The sequence below is a fragment of the Bos indicus x Bos taurus genome, chromosome 3, assembly GCF_003369695.1.
Source record: "Bos indicus x Bos taurus breed Angus x Brahman F1 hybrid chromosome 3, Bos_hybrid_MaternalHap_v2.0, whole genome shotgun sequence".
NCBI lineage: Eukaryota > Metazoa > Chordata > Mammalia > Artiodactyla > Bovidae > Bos > Bos indicus x Bos taurus.
In genome coordinates this window covers 92,719,876-92,734,271 of record NC_040078.1, presented here as the reverse complement: position 1 = coordinate 92,734,271, position 14,396 = coordinate 92,719,876, and the positions used below count along the sequence as shown (strand labels likewise).

General features: G+C 48.0%; 1 protein-coding gene across 1 annotated transcript in view; it reads right to left on the bottom strand.

The window, feature by feature from the left end:
• Window positions 1-14,396, bottom strand: part of GLIS1 (GLIS family zinc finger 1) — a 259,538-nt gene that overhangs the window by 137,706 nt on the left and 107,436 nt on the right. The window lies entirely within an intron of this gene.

Genomic DNA, 14,396 nt, shown 5'->3' with positions numbered 1-14,396 from the left:
CATGGAATTCTCCAGGCAAGAACACTAAAGTGGGATGCCCTTCTCCAGGTAATCTTCCCAACCCAGGGATCGAATCCAGGTCTCCTGCAATGCAGGCGAATTCCTTACTGTCTGAGTCACAAGGGAAGACCAGTGGGAACGGATGCCCATGAATAAATACTGCCCCCTGGACAGCGCTCTGGGAGGAATTTTACAGACCTCTCAGAAGGTGAGGCAGCTCAGGAATGTACTCTTGCACTGGCTCTCTCCACCTCCTTTCCTGTCCAGCTTCACTCCCCCAGCTCTCATACCTGTTCCCTGAGATCAGCTCTCAAGGAAACTACCTGCCCCAGAGCAGGAAATTCTCTGTCATTGGGGAACCTAGGCTAAGACAAATAGGAAGGTGAGAGAGGAGAAGGAGCCTGGGGGCAGGCATGGAGTCAAGAGAGGGCTTGGGTTTTGTCTTTTTTTTAAGATGTTAGAAATAATAGCAGACTTGTATGCTGATAAGAATGATCCAGGAAGGAGGCAAAAATTGAGGCAGGAAAGAGAATGGAGACCTACTGGAGCAGTGGTGTCCTTGAGTAAGGGAAGGGACGATCCACAGTCTATTTACAAAACTTGGCCACAAAGCAAGTCTGAATACATTTCAAAGGACTGAAATGAACAGAACATGTTCTCTGACCATGTGTAAAAGTCTTTTACACTTTACCACAGTGTAAAAGATAATTTGAAATCTCATATGTTTGAAAATTAAAAAGATGCCCCATAACTGTGTGTCAAAAGTATTTAGATGGGGACTTCCCTGGTGGTTTTTTAGTGGTTAAAATTCCTCGTTTCCACTGCAGGGGATGCAGGTTCAATTCCTGGTTGGGGAACTAAGATCCTGTATGCTATGTGGCAAGACCAAAAAAATTAAAATAAAATAATAATAATAAAGGTAAAAAAATTTAGAATGGAGCTTAGAAAATATTTTGAACTAATTGATAATGAGAATTCTATATATCAAAACTGGGATGCCGCTAAAGCAGTACTTAAGGAAAGTCTATGGTTTTTAATGTCTTAAACACATTTGTGAGAAAAGAAATGTTGAAATTTAATGAGTTAAATGTTTATTTCAGGCTGTTTTTTTAGAAAGAACAAAATAAAGCAGGAAGAGAGAAATAATAAAGATACAGGCAGAAATCAATAATACAGAAAATATACATAGATGTGCTCATACACACAATAGAGAGGGTTAATAAATTAGCCTAAAGTTGGTTCTTTGAAAAGAAATATGACTGACAAACAATGAACAAGAGAGATCACAAGGAAGGAAGAGGAGGAACAAATAAGTAATACCAGTAAAAATCGAGACAACACTTGATGCTACAGGCAATATGAAGGCACTTAATCATTATCATAAATATCTTTATGCCAACAATTTTGAAATGTAGCCATAATGGACAATTTCCTATAAAAAATATAATTTAGCAAAACTAGCAAAGGCTAATAGAGTTTTGCCAAGACAACGCACTGGTCATAGCAAACACCCTCTTCCAACAACACAAGAGAAGACTCTACACATGGACATGACCAGATGGTCAACATCGAAATCAGATTGATTATATTCTTTGCAGCCAAAGATGGAGAAGCTCTATACAATCAGCAAAAATAAGACCGGGAACTGACTGTGGCTCAAATCATGAGCTCCTTATTGCCAAATTCAGACTTAAATTGAAGAAAGTAGGGAAAACCACTAGACCATTCAGGTATGACCTAAATAAAATCCCTCATGATTATACAGTGGAAGTGAGAAATAGATTTAAAGGCCTAGATCTGATAGATAGAGTGCCTGATGAACTATGGAATGAAGTTTGTGACATTGTACAGGAGACGGATCAAGACCATCCCCATGGAAAAGAAATGCAAAAAAGCAAAATGGCTGTCTGGGGAGGCCTTACAAATAGCTGTGAAAAGAAGAGAAGCAAAACGCAAAGGAGAAAAGGAAAGATATAAACATCTGAATGCAGAGTTCCAAAGAATAGCAAGAAGAGATAAGAAAGCCTTCTTCAGCCATCAATGCAAAGAAATAGAGGAAACCAACAGAATGGGAAAGACTAGAGATCTCTTCAAGAAAATTAGAGATACCAAAGGAACATTTCATGCAAAGATGGGCTCGATAAAGGACAGAAATGGTATGGACCTAACAGAAGCAGAAGATATTAAGAAGAGGTGGCAAGAATACACAGAAGAACTGTACAAAAAAGATCTTCAAGACCCAGATAATCACGATGGTGTGATCACTCACCTAGAGCCAGACATCCTGGAATGTGAAGTCAAGTGGGCCTTAGAAAGCATCACTACAAACAAAGCTAGTGGAGGTGATGGAATTCCAGTTGAGCTATTCCAAATCCTGAAAGATGATGCTGTGAAAGTGCTGCATTCAATATGCCAGCAAATTTGGAAAACTCAGCAGTGGCCACAGGACTGGAAAAGGCCCATTTTGATTCCAATCCCAAAGAAAGGCAATGCCAAAGAATGCTCAAACTACCACACAATTGCACTCATCTCACACGCTAGTAAAGTAATGCTTAAAATTCTCCAAGCCAGGCTCCAGCAATATGTGAATCAAGAACTTCCAGATGTTCAAGCTGGTTTTAGAAAAGGCAGAGGAACCAGAGATCAAATTGCCAACATCTGCTGAATCATCAAAAAGGCAAGAGAATTCCAGAAAAACATCTATTTCTGCTTTATTGATTATGCCAAAGCCTTTGACTGTGTGGATCACAATAAACTGTGGAAAATTCTGAAAGAGATGGGAATACCAGACCACCTGATTTGCTTCTTGAGAAATTTGTATGCAGGTCAGGAAGCAACAGTTAGAACTGGACATGGAACAACAGACTGGTTCCAAATAGGAAAAGGAGTTCATCAAGGCTGTATATTGTCACCCTGTTTATTTAACTTATATGCAGAGTCCATCATGAGAAACGCTGGACTGGAAGAAACACAAGCTGGAATCAAGATTGCCGGGAGAAATATCAATCACCGCAGATATGCAGATGACACCACCCTTATGGCAGAAAATGAAGAGAAACTAAAAAGCCTCTTGATGAAAGTGAAAGTGGAGAGTGAAAAAATTGGCTTAAAGCTCAACATTCAGAAAACGAAGATCATGGCATCCGGTCCCATCACTTCATGGGAAATAGATGGGGAAACAGTGGAAACAGTGTCAGACTTTATTTTTGGGGGCTCCAAAATCACTGCAAATGGTGACTGCAGCCATGAAATTAAAAGACGCTTACTCCTTGGAAGGAAAGTTATGACCAACCTAGATAGCATATTCAAAAGCAGAGACACTACTTTGCCAACAAAAGTCCGTCTAGTCAAGGCTATGGTTTTTCCTGTGGCCATGTATGGATGTGAGAGTTGGCCTGTGAAGAAAGCTGAGCACCGAAGAATAGATGCTTTTGAACTGGGGTGTTGGAGAAGACTCTTGAGAGTCCCTTGGACTGCAAGGAGATCCAACCAGTCCATTCTAAAGGAGATCAACTCTGGGTGTTCATTGGAAGGACTGATGCTAAAGCTGAAACTCCAATACTTTTCCACCTCATGGGAAGAGTTGACTCACTGGAAAAGACTCTGATGCTGGGAGGGATTGGGGGCAGGAGGAAAAGGGGATGATAGAGGATGAGCTGGCTGGATGGCATCACCGACTCAATGGACGTGAGTTTGAGACAATTCCGGGAGTTGGTGATGGACAGGGAGGCCTGGAGTGCTGCAATCATGGGGTCGAAAAGAGTCGGACACGACTGAGTGACTGAACTGAACTGAAGAAGAAATTTAAAAACCTGAATAATTACATAGGCACTAAAGTAATTAAATAAATGGTCTAAAGTATTCCCACAATAAAACTCCAGGCTCAAATGCCTGGAGTGATTTCTACCCAAATGTTAGTGATTTCTACCCAACTTTCAAGGAAGAAATACTTTTAATCTTATACTCACTTTTTCAGAAACTAGAAGAACAGGGAATATTCCACAATTCACTATATATAAGGCTAGGAAAACCCTGATCTCAAACCTCAACAAAAGACAGTACAAGGAAGGAAAATTACAAGTTAACTTAATTCATGAACATAGATGGGAAAAATCTAAAAAAAAAAAGTAAGAAATTGAGGAACTTCGCTGGCTGTCCAGTAGTTAAGACTTTGCCTTCCAATGCAGGGCATGTGGGTTCAATCCCTGGCTGGAGAGCTAAGATCCCACAAACTTCACAGCCAGAAAACCAAAACATGAAACAGAAATAATATTGTAACAAGTCTAATAAAGACTTCAAAAATGGTCCACATCAAAAAAAAATCTTAAAACATCTTAAATTGAATCCAGCAATACACAAATGGGAAAACGACACAATGAACAGGCTGGGTATATACGAGGAATTCAAAGTTTATCATTTAATGTTATTCATCACTTAATAGATTTAAAAACAAAATGAGTATCTCAACAACTAATGTAATTTGATAAAATTCAACACCATTCATGATTTTAAAAGAAAACTATTCGCCAATCTAGAAAAGAGAGGAACCTCCTATGAGAAACAGTATTATCAAAAGGTCAACAGTAAATTTCACTGTTAGTGGTAAGACGTTAAAAGATGTCCCACTGACACTGCAAACAGACAAGGGTACCCTCCATCCTCGACTTCCATTCTCTACACCTACTCTATTACATAGTATGTGCTATACTATGATTTTATATATTATATTCTGAATGTAAACAGAATGGGAAGGCCAGAAAAAGAAATTAAAAAGATTTAGGATGTATGATTGGAGAAGGAAATGGCAACCCACTCCAATATTCTTGCCTAGAGAATCTCGTGGACAGAGGAGCCTGGTGGGCTGCTGTCCATAGGGTCGCACAGAGTCAGACACGACTGAAGCGACTTAGCATGCATGCATGCATTGGAGAAGGAAATGGCAACCCACTCCAGTATTCTTGCCTGGAGAATCTCAGGGACAGAGGAGCCTGGTGGGCTGCTGACTATGGGGTCGCACAGAGTCGGACACGACTGAAGCAACTTAGCAGCAGCAGCAGCAGGATGTATGATTATAGCTGACATCCACACTCAGGTTTCTCTGATTCTAGCACATACAGAGTACTCCCAACCTGAGATCTACATTTTTCACTTTTTTTCCTTTACCCAGTCTCCAGTCCTCCCTCAAGTCCCTCAGCAAATGTCTGCTGGGCCTCCTGTGAACCTACTGGCCACCTGACACTTTCTGCGTCCCCCTGCTCTGCCCTGAAGTCGCTTCCTCACAGACTGCTTGGGGTGGGGGGCACTGGAGGAAGACCATTCTCAGCTTGCTCTGTGAGTGCCTGGTCCCGACCTCGGCTCCTTCAGTGCCTTGTGGGCAGGACCAGGTCTCCTCCACCCCGGCTCCCAGCCCCTCACACACAGCAGGTCCAAGTCCCGCTCACTGAACGAGCAAACGGAAGATGACAGCAGCCGCAGGGCTATTTCCCAGGTAGGGCTTCCTGCTTCACCATCACAAACCAGCTGCTTCCTCTCTTCCTTCCTTCCCACTGCCCTGCAGAGCAGCCCTCTGCTGGGGGACGTGAAGGGGTACACTGAGACCCAGCCCCTCCGTGATGTGCTGACTGGCCACACAGAGAACTGGGAGCAAGAAGGTGCCTGACTCAGCCTGTAGAATCGGGAGAGGCTTCCAGGAGGAGGGGGCTTCTGAATTGAACTACAGAATATGAGAGGGTATTAGAGTCTGAAGGAGGGTGGAGGTGGGAGGATGTGTGGGGCTGAAGAGCTTCAAGTGGGTCCCTAGGGGTAGAGCACTGTGAGAGTCAGCAGGAAGCAAGGAGACCAGAGAAATTGCTCCCATAATTGTGAAACTGTGGGCCCTCCCTCTAGAAAAGTGCATGAACATAGTCATAAGATTATGCACATACACTGAAGCCCACCCGGGACCCTAAGATTCTAAGAATCTGGGCTATATCCTGAGGATGGCAAAATTGAACTGTTCGAGATTTAGGGGAAGAAAGATACAACTGAGCTTCAGCTGCTGTATACGTTCACCCATGACCTTGGCCAAGATCCAAAACAATCTGCCCAGGACCAACGTTGACCTCCCAGCTGGAACAGACACTCAGTTGCATGTACAAGGGTCTTGCCAGCCTTGGCCATGGCACTGGGCAGAGCATGCTGGACAGATGCCTTGCAGTGACCCCATCACCTTGAGGGAAATGTCACCAGTTCCCTCATGAGCAGCACCAAAGCTACCAAAATTGCTGAGCACTCACCATGTGTCAAGCAAAGACAGACAGATGTGTGCCAAACAGTAGGCGAGAAAAGGAAGTTCCAAAAATAGGACACATGTGAGCAGAGGACATGGGCATCACAGAACCTGGTGTTTCAGAGGGCCTGGCTGGAGGATCCAAAGCCAGGATACTGACTGGATGTGCGTGGGAGAAGCTGGTCCCTGTGGGCTAGTCCCCAGAGCTGAGATGCTGTCTTGAGGGCAGAAGAGAGCCAGAACCCAATTTAGGCTTAGAGAGGACACGCTGGTTGGGTGTGACGGATCCAAAACTGTGGTGGTAACTGCCATGCTGTGTCAAGCCAGGCCCCGACCGCAAGAAGCAGTGTGCATGGCAGGCGGACCAGGGAGGGCCCCTCTGGTGGAAGCGGGGTTTCTGTTTCTTTTCACTTTGACCGATACTAACTACAGGCCTGCTTGGTGATGGACACCAAAGATCCAGAGGCAAGAGCACTTACCGGCTCGTCAGTCATCATGGCAACTATCCTGGGCATCAGCTGCAGGACGGAAAGGCTAATGACATCGGCCCAAAAGGACAGGTTTCCTTCAGGCCAACAAAGGCCCAGCTGGTCGGGAGCCCAGGTCTGTCCCTCAGGCTAACAGGGGTCACTGCAGATCATGGAGTCTGTAAGTAGCCATGCCAATTCTGAACGTGATCACCCTCCCTTTTTTCCGCAGCATGGCCGCATCCCAACCCTAGTGGGCTTCTGAGGCAGCACCGAGCCTGAGAGCAAGGAGCCCAGTGTCCACGTCCACCCTCCACCATCGTGTGCCCCTGGCCAGCTCCTCTCATTGCCACCGCAGGCTAGATGGCAGTGGATAAAGTTCCTTTCCACCCCAGAATCTCCCACACCCAGAAGCCAATGGGCAGCAGGAGCCAATGGACATAAAACCATGAGTTGACCATAGAGGGACCTGTCAGGGAAGCCTCCGGCCAGGCAGCTAGCAAGGCCAATGGGAAGGGGCTGCTGGTGTTGGCACTGCCTTGGCTACCTGGAAGAGCTGGGGCAAGTCACACCCTTCTGCATCCACAAATGGAGATGGGGGTGGAGGGCAGGGGAGCGATCTGGACCAGCTGTGTCCAGGGCCTTCCAGCTTCACACTGACAGCGCAAGCCTGAACAACAGAGGACTGGAGCCAGGACTTGTCACTGGGAACTGTGACTTTGAGCAAGTCCTAGTCTCTCTGACCCTCAGTTTCCTCATCTGTAAAATGGGAATAATACCACCCCCCCCCCCACACACACACAGGGTTGCTCTAGAGACTGAACTACATCAGGTGACACAAGGTAGCCACTTGACAGTGACCACACTCTCCAGCATGACACTGAGACAGTCCAGGGGAGGCTGAGGGAGGGTGTGGTGTGGTCTGTGGGCTCCACCAGGCCCCTGTTGCCTTGCCCAGCCACACCAGGTCTGCAGCCATCCAGCCAGGCTTCTGGGGAAGCCTCTCAGCCCCACAATAGGGCTTCATCGTCTCAGGCAGAGGCACCTTCCTCGGGCCCAGGTGAGCGCCTCTCTTTCCCTCTCCCCTTGGCCCACAGGGTGGCACCTCTGAGAAGACCTGTCCGTCTCCTCGGGGCTGGCAGGAGGGGCCCTATAAATCAATCAATAAATTCCAAGCAGAGGCTCACACGCTGTTTTGCTTGGAACCCTGGCTCTTCTCTACGGTTGCCATGAAACCAGGCTCTCTCAGGTGATTCACAATTTGACGGGGCTGGGGTTGGATCCACCAGAGGGTGACGATAATATTTTCTTTCCTGTCTTACCTCGGAGACAGGGTGGGGTTTTTTTTCCAGCCTTCTATCCTGGGCTGACAGAAAACGCAGGTTTACTCAGTGCATATTTATAGACCCCTGGGCTTGGGGAAGCCAGTGGCAAGGACAGCCAGCACTGCCGTGGGCGTGCAGACACCCTCTCTCCCAGGACTTCTTTTTCCTCCAGCTCCCCACTAGGCTCAGCCCGAGGAAACCAGCAGAGGGTGGCTGCGGCTAAAAGCAACGGCTTTGCTCCTGAGGGTCCTCGGTTCAAGCCCCAGGTCTGACATTTCACTGAGCCGCTGTTTACATTTTTATTTTGTAACTAGAGATAAATCTAGAAAGGTGAGATTTAGACTAAAATAATATACATGAATAGCTTACCCAGGACAAGCACATTTTAAATATTCAATAGGCTGTCACTATTGGTATTAATGGCTTCTCTGGTGGCTCAGATGGTAAAGAAACTGCCTGCAATGCCAGAGACCCAGGTTCAATCCCTGGGTCAGGAAGATACCCCAGAGAAGGGAGTGGCTACCCATTCCAGTATTCTTGCCTGGAGAATTCCATGGACAGACGAGCCCGGCAGGCTGTAGTCCATGGGGTTGCAAAGACTTGTCATGACTAAGAGACTAAGACTTCACTTTTACTTTTATATTAATAACACCGAATGCTCACAGAAGGGACACAGCTAGCCCTGTGACTAGGTCATACAATGGACCCTCTTATCCTACATCATACACCATGCCATAGTGTGGAGGAGGTCAGCTCCAGCTGCCTCTATGGCTTTCTCTGCAGCCCACTGGACTGGTTGACCTCTCCCCCTGTACAGGGGGCACCAGGACAGCCAGTCAGGAGAGGGAAAGGAAAGGAAGACACACCACAGTGAGTGTGTCTGTGTGCCAGGCCCCATTCCACAGGCAGGGATGTGTACTCGGAAGTCAGAGTTGAGGTGCCTGCCTAGCACCACTCAGTCTGTTCCCCGAGCAGCCAGACTTCGGGCCAAGCAGACACCGACTCCCTTGATGAAGAACGTCCAATGAGAAGGGAAAATATCTGAGCCTGCATTGAGAACAACTTAATGATTCAACTACTGCTTGTAGTAGCCAGAGAGAAGGAATATAAAAAGGCCATATATCTAAAAACAGGCCAATCCCCTCTACACTTTTTCTGGCTAAAGTCCTAACCTGCCCCTCCCTGGATCTTAGCTTTTCAGCTGACAGCAAGTTTCTGAGGTCCTCGGCGGCCTGCCCGTCTGTCTGCGAGGCCTGGATCTGAGCCTGCGTGTCAGATGGGTGTATGGAGTCTACCTACCACAGGTTTACTGAGCACTCACCACGTGTGGGCATCTTGCAGTCTCTCCCCCTCCTCCCCAGAGCCTGATGAGGTGGGGAGCACCAGCTCTGTGCCCACTGCACAGAGGAGGAAAGTATTGTGCAGAAAAGTTAAGTAACTGGCCCCGGTCGTCAAAGAGGTATCAGCGGGATATGAAATCCAGGCAGTCTTGACTCCGAGCTACTCTGCTGCCCCCACCCTTACCTGTTCCCCTACATAACACACACACACACATACACAACATACATACATCTTCATGCCCATGCTGAGGCAGCTCCCAGAGTCTAAGCTCAGCTGAAATTCATAGCAGAACTCTGAACTTATTACCTCTGAGCCTCAGTTTCCTCATCTGTGAAATGGGGTAACATGTACCTCACAGGGTTGTCCCTAAGATTAAACTCCACCAGATGACACAGTTTCAGAGGTGAACCAGACACAGCCTCCCTGCCCTTACGAGTTAATGGGGCAGCCAAGCATGCAGAAATATGATATCATGCAGACAGCACAGGTCTCAGCCTGGCCCTCAAGGCCCTTCACAGCCTGGGCTCTGTCTACCTCTCACCTCGACCGGCTCTCGGGGTACAGCTCCTCACAACCTTCCACACAGCAGTCTGGCTCTTTGCTGCCTCTGGGCCTCTCCTCTCTGAGCCCATCTGCTCAGAATGTCTTTCTTCACCCTTTTCCTTGGCAAACTCCTAACTCATCCTTCAAAACTCAGTTCAGCAGCCACCTCCTCCAGGAAGCCTTTTCTGACTACCACAGGTGAGGCTGGTGCCTCTTCTGGCCCTGGCTGCTCCTGGCCTCTCTCCATCCAGCCCTGCTCCCCTCTGGGTGGACACAGCTGTTAGGTACTCCCCTCCAGTAGCTCTGGGCTCTTCCAGAGCTAACGCTGTGTCCATTTAATTGGGGTCCCTGGCGTAGGCGCTGGCCCTGAGCAGGTGTTCAGTGGATGTCTGTAGTATGAATGAGTCAGTAACTCAACAGATGGATGAGGTGGGGATGGGTGGCCAGAACAGCTTCCTAAAGACTCAGCTAGCTCTGTGCCTCTCCCACTGTGAAGTCCTCTCTGCACCCGGACAGCATTATGTCCAACCACCTCCCTCCCACTTCTCCTAGGACACCTGTACTGAAGCCCTCTCTGGGCTGGACCCAGGGAACATGAAGATGATCAGAAGGGTTCAGGAAGGACTGCAACTCACAGGTGTCAGTGTTGCCCTGGGTTCCCCCAGCCACCACCAGCACTAGGAGTGTGGGAGCTGGTTCACCCCAGTAGCCACCTGCTTGGCCATCACAATGTGACCAAGACAAGCAGGCAGGGCGGGCTTCCAGAGCTGACTCTGCCAAGAGATAAAAGCCTGGGAAATAAGAACACGCAAAGGAGGGTAGGGAAAAGGGGAGCAGGAAAAAAATAAAAAAGGGTTCTTTTGGTATTTGTTTTCAAAGCCACTGACGAAAACCAGATTTGAAGTTTGGGGGAAAAAAGGGATTTGGGTCTTTCAAATTCCACTCTCCACTAATTGACTGCAGTTTCCTTTGAAAGAGCCTCCAACTCTTCTGAACAGTCAGCAGCCCAGCTGGGACTCGACAACCAGCGGCATCCAGGCCTCCTGGCTCCAGAGGGTCGCGGTGGCTGGGTGAGCTCTGGACAAAGAGACAGACACTGGGGTACTGGGACCCTCTGAATGAACACTCAGAATCAGTGCCTGTGTGAGGTGCTTTCCATGGAAAGAGGCCTGGCCAGGACTCGAATTCACACCTGCCTGACCCCAGCTCTTGTCATTTGACATTTTGCTGCCTGCTTCTTAAGGTGCTCATGGCTCATCAGCGGCAATAGGGAGCCACAGCAGGTTCAAGCACAAAACTGCTGGAGTGTAGGTTTTATGAGAGGAGTCGCAAACTGCCCGATCCAACATCCGCAGGGCTATGAGAATGAAAATCCTTCTGGGGTCAGGTGCTCACTCTGTCACACACCCACCCAGCTCTCCTTCCTCAGTTAGCCAGAGAACCATCTTGTTCTCTCTTCTCCTTCTGAGAAAGTCAGAAATGGCTCCCAACTCAAACCCTGTTACCCCTCCTGCCTGTTCCCTTGCCTGACCTGGGAGCATCTGGCCAACCACCACTTCTCCTCAGGGCAGCTCAAAAGCAAATATTTCTACTCTGCCCCTGCACTTGGAGAAATCTAAAACCAAAGGCTCAAGAATCCCAGCAACCCAGCCCTGAGAAAATCCAGAAGCCTCACCTGATGGCCGTTATGACTATAACTCCCTCCAACATGAGGCTCTCTGACCTCGGTCTCACACAGAGGTCACGAAAGGTGGGGAAAGGTAGGCAGGACGACTTGTCCAAAGACACAGGTCAGTCGTGGAGTTCAGTTCAGTTCAGTTCAGTTGCTCAGTCGTGTCCGACTCTTTGCGACCCCATGAATTGCAGCACGCCAGGCCTCCCTGTCCATCACCAACTCCCGGAGTTCACTCAGACTCACGTCCATAGAGTCAGTGATGCCATCCAGCCATCTCATCCTCTGTCATCCCCTTCTCCTCCTGCCCCCAATCCCTCCCAGCATCAGAGTCTTTTCCAATGAGTCAACTCTTCACATCAGGTGGCCAAAGTACTGGAGTTTCAGCTTTAGCATCATTCCTTCCAAAGAACACCCAGGACCGATCTCCTTTAGAATGGACTGGTTGGATCTCCTTGCAGTCCAAGGGACTCTCGAGAGTCTTCTCCAACACCACAGTTTAAAAGCATCAATTCTTCGGCACTCAGCCTTCTTCACAGTCCAACTCTCACATCCATACATGACCACTGGAAAAACCATAGCCTTGACTAGATGGACCTTTGTTGGCAAAGTAATGTCTCTGCTTTTGAATATGCTATCTAGGTTGGTCATAACTTTCCTTCCAAGGAGTAAGTGTCTTTTAATTTCATGGCTGCAGTCACCATCTGCAGTGGTTTTGGAGCCCAGAAAAATAAAGTCTGACACTGTTTCCACTGTTTCCCCATCTATTTCCCATGAAGTGATGGGACTGGATGCCATGGTCTTAGTTTTCTGAATGTTGAGCTTTAAGCCAACTTTTTCACTCTCCACTTTCACTTTCATCAAGAGGCTTTTGAGTTCCTCTTCACTTTCTGCCATAAAGGTGGTATAATCTGCGTATCTGAGGTTATTGATATTTCTCCCGGCAATCTTGATTCCAGCTTGTGTTTCTTCCAGTCCAGCGTTTCTCATGATGTACTCTGCATAGAAGTTAAATAAGCAGGGTGACAATACACAGCCTTGACGTACTCCTTTTCCTATTTGGAACCAGTCTGTTGTTCCATGTCCAGTTCTAACTGTTGTTTCCTGACCTGCATACAAATTTCTCAAGAAGCAGATCAGGTCGTCTGGTATTCCCATCTCTTTCAGAATTTTCCACAGTTTATTGTGATCCACAGAGTCAAGGGCTTTGGCATAGTCAAGAAAGCAGAAATAGATGTTTTTCTGGAACTCTCTTGCTTTTTCCATGATCCAGCAGATGTTGGCAATTTGATCTCTGGTTCCTCTGCCTTTTCTAAAACCAGCTTGAACAACTGGAAGTTCACGGTTCACATATTGCTGAAGCCTGGCTTGGAGAATTTTGAGCATTACTTTACTAGCGTGTGAGATGAGTGCAATTGTGCGGTAGTTTGAGCACTCTTTGGCATTGCCTTTCTTTGGGATTGGAATGAAAACTGACCTTTTCCAGTCCTGTGGCCACTGCTGAGTTTTCCAAATTTTTTGTCGTGGAGTTAGGAGAGCCTAAATCCAGACCTGGCTGTGCACGCTGCTGCCTTTTCCCTGATCCAGCTCATCTGTCTGAACAAAGAGCTCTACTTGGTCCCTGAGCCATTCTTCCAAAGGGAGCTATGAGCAGCAAAACCAGAATGTCCTGGAAATGTCAGTTTTCCTTCCATGAATGAAAAGGGCCAACATCCTTCAGCAAAATCTGGTCTCCTACTTTTGCACACTTACTCCCTCTGCCTGGAAAGCCCTTCCCCTTGGAGAACTCACTATCTTACTAGGAGGTCTGCTCCAGGGTGCCCCTCCTCCAGGACATACTGCTCAACCCCTCTTCTGGCTCCTCTGCTGCCCTCGCTCTCACACCTTGCTTGGCACAGTACAGAACTCTATCTGCTGACTCCTATACCTGAGCTTCTCTAAGGCAGGAATGTCTCAGCGCCCACAGCAGGAGCTCCAGCAGTATCTGGGGAAGGAGAAGAGCAGAGAGGGCCAGAGAGGGCCAAGCACTCTGGGAAGAGTCCTGGGTGTGAGTCTTGACTTCACTCCCCAGCTGTGTGACCTTGGGAAATTTACTTCCCCTCTCTGGGCCTTGGGCTCCTCACCTGAGAAAAAAATGTGAGTGACAAACTCTGTCGTGTAGGGTTGTCTTTACAGATCAAATGAGACTGAGGATACCAGGCACTTCATGAATCATGGAGCTTTGAATAGATAAGGACAGTGGGGGTGATGATGATGGGATGCTGGGCACAGGCACCACCTAGGTGGTAGAGTGAGTGTGACATTCCTAACACGCCCTCCTGATACTCGTCCGCCTCTAGCTTCTCGGGAAAGAATAGTCAGTCTGCTCATCTGTGCTGGAAAAAAGTAGGGGAATTAATGATCATGGAGCACTTGCTCTGTGCTGGGACCTGCCAGAGATAGCACCTCGGCCCCAGGGAGCACCAGCCACTGATGCCAAGAGGTAAGATGCTTGGTTCTGGTCTCATGCTCAGGGCACTCCCACCCTGGAGCCTGTCCTTCCTGTGTCTCCCACTGTAGGCTGAGTCCAAAGCTCCACTTGACCACACATCTAGCCCACCCTCAGGCGCTGCTAGGCATGGGGCCTCTCAGGCTGCTCCTGGGGCCACTAGGCCAGAGCCAGGACATTTCAGGGGCCCAGCAGACTCAGAGTCCCTCGGGCCAGGCCACACCCACCCTGATGAATCCTCAGGCAGCCTTGCTTCTGTTCCCCATTATCAGCGAGGACCAGTACCCATCAA